Source organism: Dreissena polymorpha, chromosome 13, assembly GCF_020536995.1.
Source record: "Dreissena polymorpha isolate Duluth1 chromosome 13, UMN_Dpol_1.0, whole genome shotgun sequence".
NCBI lineage: Eukaryota > Metazoa > Mollusca > Bivalvia > Myida > Dreissenidae > Dreissena > Dreissena polymorpha.
Window position 1 is genome coordinate 50,469,157 of NC_068367.1, and position 6,315 is coordinate 50,475,471.

A 6,315-nucleotide genomic window follows, 5' to 3' on the forward strand; every position below is an offset into this window, starting at 1 on the left:
TTTTAATGGCTTCATTTCGTACTCTTAGATACTGATGAGCACCAAACAGCAAAGCATTTGATCAGCCTGCGAGTGACTTGCAGGTTGTTCGGGTTTTATTCTGGTTGCATATAACCATTTTCTCTTTGCTTCTGGGCGGGAAAAGTTTAAAAGTCACATTAACTGCGTAATTTACTGGACATTGTTTGTGTACATTGTTTTTTTTACCCTTCTCAAAAAAGTGCGTGAAATGTACGTTTTAAGTACGTTTTGCGTGTGTTAAACGTGGCGGTATTGGCACTGCGTTTTATGTGCGCTTTTTCTTACCGAGTGAGTTTTTAACAAAAACAAAACAAACAAGAAACTGTGCGCTTTTTGTGGGTAAATGTGCGTTTTTATGTGGGTTAAACGTGCGCTTTTTATAAGTGCGTTTTTGACTGCCATTTATGTGTGTAAAATGTGCGCTTTTAAGTGGGTTAAAACAGCGCTTTTCGCGAGTTAAATGTGCGCTTTTTTATTTAAAAAAGCGCACATTTTACTCACTTTAAGCGCAGTTATAACCCACATAGAAACAAACATGTGTGTCAAATGTCTTCTTTTATGTGCGTTAAACGTGCGCTTTTTAAAAGTGCGTTTTTGACTGCCATTTATGTGCGTAAAATGTGCGCTTTTAAGTGGGTTGAAACTGCAGCTTTCCAGCGAGTTAAATGTGCGCTTTTTTTTTAAAAAAAACCCGCACATTTATCTCAATTTAAGCGCAGTTATAACCCACATAAAAGCGCACATGTGTGTTAAATGTGCGCTTTTCTGGGGGTTGAAAATGTGCTTTAAGCGAGCTAAATGTACGCTTTTTATAGGTACTTACTTATAAAAAGCGCACATTTTACTCGGTTTAAAGCGCAGTTTTAAATCACATAAAACGCACAATTTACGCACATGAATGGCAGTCAAAAACGCACTTACAAAAAGCACACATGTGCGTTAAAGGTGCATCTTTTGCCTTAACAGTTGATTCAGTTATATGCTGTTAAAAGTTTTTTTTAAATTCAGATACGCAATAAAAACCAATAATTATACACAAATATAGTTGTGTATTTTAAATAATTACAAGATAATTCAATTTTATACTTTAATGTACACCAACATGTGTTAACATACACGAGTAATTAAATATAAATGACAATTTGATGAAATACATATTAACATAATTAGATTATAAATTGACAAAACATAAAAGCATACTAATAAATAACATGTACAGTATATACACAGGAACATCTATATACATAAAAAAAGATGAGAATCAATCAAGGCCTGTCATTTCTTTGAGGCGGCGGAGTGCGGCTCTCATCTTTCTATCCACGTCTGCCACCAGCCGGTCAAACTTCTTTGCAACTATTATACTGTCATGGCCTTTGCGCGGTGCGTCTCGTGCATGATCTCATTTGATCAGGTCCTGAAAGATATTTTATAATGTAAGTGTTGAATATTGCTATTATGGTAATCTCGTTGCTATAACAATTATAAATTTAAATCAAAACTAGTTTGTTTGCTTGTTGTTTTTGGTTGATTATTTTTGCAATTTTAATCCCCTGATCACATGTGACTAAACGCTTTTCATAAATAAATACGTTTGGTAGAAAATACTGTTTGAAAATGTACCAAGATACGTGGTCTCATTTGGCTGTGTGGACTGGTCGGAAGTGTGACACCTTAAAAATGCAACAACCAGTACCCTGTATAGTTTTACCTCTAAACAAATCCAGCTTTTCTTGGTCAAGGAGAGGGCGCGGTTTTCCCACTCCTGTTCTCCTCATGTTTGCCAGCTTGCGCAGGGTAAAACCTGGTATTCAAGTCAATACATCAGGTAGTCTCCCATTTGCTCCCTTTTTTGGCAGGCGATGCGATGATGCACATTCTTTCCAAAGGATCTTCTGATCAATGTAAATTTCACGGTCACCATGGGGTTTAACCTTTAAATTTAAAATATAAAAGTTCTCATTTAATATGGGGGAAAAATCTGTTCATTAATGACCAAAATAGGTATAAATAACATTTAAGATGACAATAACCATAAAATACAGCCATAATAATTCAAATGGTGTTGTTTTTCCTTAAAATTGCATTACATTTACTCATCCATTTACATTTCCCAGTGACAATACATAAATATGATAATGATAATAATTAATTCAATAAACAAAATAAAAAAGGGATGCAGAATTGAAAATACAAACCTGTTACAACAGACTGTTCTTCAGTATTCCAAAAATACAGGCAGTTGTTAAACTAGACCATATCACTTTATATGTCTTTAACCAACCACTTTGAATCTCCTTTGCAACAAACATAATGTTGATTTACACATTTAAGTAAATACACATTGTTTTCATCACACAATACTTCATGCTGAAAGTATTTCAAGACATTTAACACTAGAATCATATGTCTTTATGTTGCTTAAAATTTTATGATACCTAAAATTTAACTCAAAGAAAGTCAGTGGCTGAAAAAAGCTTATTTTCAATTACCTTCTGCCCTTCAACCAATCAAAAGTCGCTTGTTTTGAAATAGATGGTGCCTCAACCAATCAAAAGTCTATCAACACCCCTTTGTTAGGCTTAGATGGAGCACTGATAGGAATTAATGTTTATGATGCTAATCTCTTATCTGATATACTGTCTCAGTCAATTACATGTACTCAATTTGGGAGATATCCACTGATAGGCACACTTCAACACCAAAATATTTATTGAATAATACACAGCACCATTAGCATACTATATTTAATTGTGAATATTTTAATATAACATGCTGAATGGTGTTAGCAAATAATAGTAAAATTATCAATATTATTTTAATTGCCTTTTAAAATGTATGTTAATAGTTTATGTGGTAGACATTAATTGTATTGGGGTATAAATATCAGTATAAGAAAGTTCAAATACTTATTTTTTCTGTTGAGGAAATATAATTGATACTTTCAAGCCCACATAATATTTTTGACACTTTCAATATTTTTAATTAGTTACCCACAGTCTGATTTAGGTGGAAATTTTTAGAAATGTTTGAGATTAAAACGAAAGCAATGTTATATGCATTGAAATTGTATTATAAAGTATATTAACATTAAACAGGTTCATATGCACAACCAGTAACCGCTTTGAATTCAAACTGCACCTTATATTATAACAGATTACTGAGGTATATGTCTATGTTTATTCATTTGATGCAAATAAATTGTTAGAGCCTGCAACAATTTTGTTTCTTGTTCAATTTCTGTACAACATTTGCTAAACGGTTGTTAAAGACGCACTTTTTAAGAAGCGTGTTAAACATGTGTCTTTTTAGATACATCCGTTAAAAACAGATCATATGATAAAAACGCACTTATGAAATAAAAGACTAACTTATGCTTAAAAAAGACGCACATCAAACAAGAAAAACGCACTTTTGTGAGAAAAAACCCACAGCTGTAAATCTTAAAACACACTTCTTAGATAAAAGACGCACTTCCTAGATAAAAAACGCACTTCTTAGATAAAAAAAACACACATTTTGCTCACATCTACACTAAAAAGCGCACTTACAGATGAAGAAAACACACAAAAAACAAACTGTTTCACTTAAATAACGCACTTGAAAAGAAAAAACGCACAAAATGCACACTTAAATGCACTTTTGAACACTGAAAACGCAGATATTAACAAAAAACAAAGAATTAACGCACTTTTAAGTGCGCTAAATGTGTGTGTTTTGGTAAAAAGTGCGTTTAAAATTGACAAGGGTAGGCAGTAAATATTGACATGATTATTATATTATAGTAATATAACTTATGTTACCTGAATTGATTTTCTATTTAACAAGATATGTGATGTACAAAAAGTATAAAGAACTATCATACATTTTTACCACACTATTTTCAAAACTCAAATATTTAGCTCACCTGAGCACAATGTGCTCATGGCGAGCTTTTATTAACACCTTTTGTCCGTCGTGTGTTGTGGGGTGTCAACATTTGCCTTGTTAACATTCTAGAGGCCATATTTATTGTTCGATCTTCTTGAAGTTTGGTCAGAAGATTTGTCCCTAATATATCTTGAACATATTGGAAAATGAAGAAAAAAAAATGGGCCAGGTGGCGGGGCATTTTTCCTTATATGGTTTTAGTGAAACCATGTTAATACTCTAGAGGCCACATTTATTGTTTGATCACCATTAAACTTGGTCAGAAGATTTGTCTCAATGATATCTTGGATGAGTTCGAAAATGGTTCCAGTTGGCTGAAAAACATGGCCACCAGGGGGCGGGGCATTTTTCCTTATATGGCTATAGTAAAAAAAATTACACTTATCTACATGAAACATGGTCAGAACATTTGTTCTATGGATATCTTGGGCTGCCCAAAACAAGTCAGATTGTTTGTATCTCAGGTGAGCGACTTTGGGCCTTTCAAGCCTTTTTTTGTTTATTATTAGATCCATTTTATTTCTCATGTGCCATTTAAAAGATTTTCATAAAAATTGCCGCATATGAGGCAAATGTGCAGAAGGCAAGAGGTAGTCTCCACAAAAGCTGCGTTGTGAGAAAACTGGGCTTAATACATGTGCATAAGTGTCATCCCAGAATAGCCTATGCAGTCTTGGCATGGATGACCCTCTCCGTCAAAGCAGGATTATCGCTAAGAAGAGACTTCCTTTAACCTTTTAAATGAAAAAAATCCATAAAAGCGGACTGCACAGCCGGCTAATCTTGGATGGGACTTTATGCTGATGCATTAACCCCAGTGTTACTAGATTGCGACTCACAAGGTCAAAGTCACACTTGGAGGTCAAAAGGTTTACAGCAGGGTAAAGCCCCATGTACAATGAGATTATAATTTGTTACTTGAGTAGAGTTACCACACTAAGAATATATACAAGTATCTTGTGTGTGTTTTTATGTCTATAATGATTGTAGTAAATTCATGGAATTATGTCAGTAGTTATTGAAACTTCTGTGAAGTTTGCATATCTTTGACTTTGGTATGGAATCAAATACAATGCATGTGCTAGTTTCCATTAAAAAAAAATTGCTAATTCAGAGTTATGCATGCCCATTTGCGTTCAGTACAAAATAGTGCTTATTGTTTTGTTGTTATATATTTGAATGCACCTTATGAATAATAAAAGAGCTATCACAGTGTTTATGTCGTATCATATCACTTGGGCGGAAAATTTCTCCTAATTTTTACCAAGGAGGCTTCAGCTTGGGTTGTACTACTTTTTTACAGCCATTTTACCCTTGTGCATTATACCCTATTGTCTATGATATTTCAATTATATATTTTAATTAACAGGAGGACCGACGGTGGCCTGGGGTCATGCATCGGAGTAGTATTTAAGTTAATAAAGGTTTAATAACGTTGTTTTGTGAAAAGAAAGGATTTCTCGTTATGGCAGATTTATAAATATATGCGTTATAAGTATTATTTTTTTCGTGTTTATGTTTTTTTAAATACACATTTGTTATCCATTGGGACAAGGTTAAATTTGGGTAAAAGTGATATGAAGACAGTAATTTAATAATGAGCATAATCAGCAAAAGAAAATAGAGTACATTTTTCCACAAATTGGGTTTCGGCTTTGAGATCATAAGATAAGCATCTAACCATCTTAGGATGTTTATATAGAGGGTGACTAGATACAACTTGTTTTTGCAAGAACAGCTTTATATACTTTAAACACCCGTTGTTGTTTTTGTCCCCTACCAGTGAATCCGGAGGGGACCTTATGGTTTTCGCTTTGTGTGTCCGTCAGTCAATCAGTAAGTCTGTCACACTTTTCTGGATCCTGCGATAACTTTAAAAGTTCTTCATATTTTATCAGGAAACATGAAACATGGATAGATGGCAATATGGATATTATGCATGTCATTTCATTTCGTTCCTACGTCAAAAATTCTGGTTGCTATGGCAACAAATACATATATATATATATATATATAATAAAAATATGACAATGGTGGAGTTTCACCAGTAGGGGACCATATTGCTTGACAATAGTCTTGTTTTTCAATAGATTGAGTGTTCATGACCTATTTTTTGCATAATTAAATAGAATGTGTTGAATTGTTATATCATATATCAAAGTCGGTTATAAGGAAGTAGGTGAGTATGAGAATTCATCTACCGGTGCTAGAAATTCAAATTGATCTCCTTTTAAGAAACCAAACATCTGACACTTGACCTTTGTCATAGTTAGAAATGTGTGCACATATGTGCAGATAAAGAAGTAAACACACACAAGAAGTTAGATAATGTATCATATCAAAACAACTGTATAAATATTTGTTATT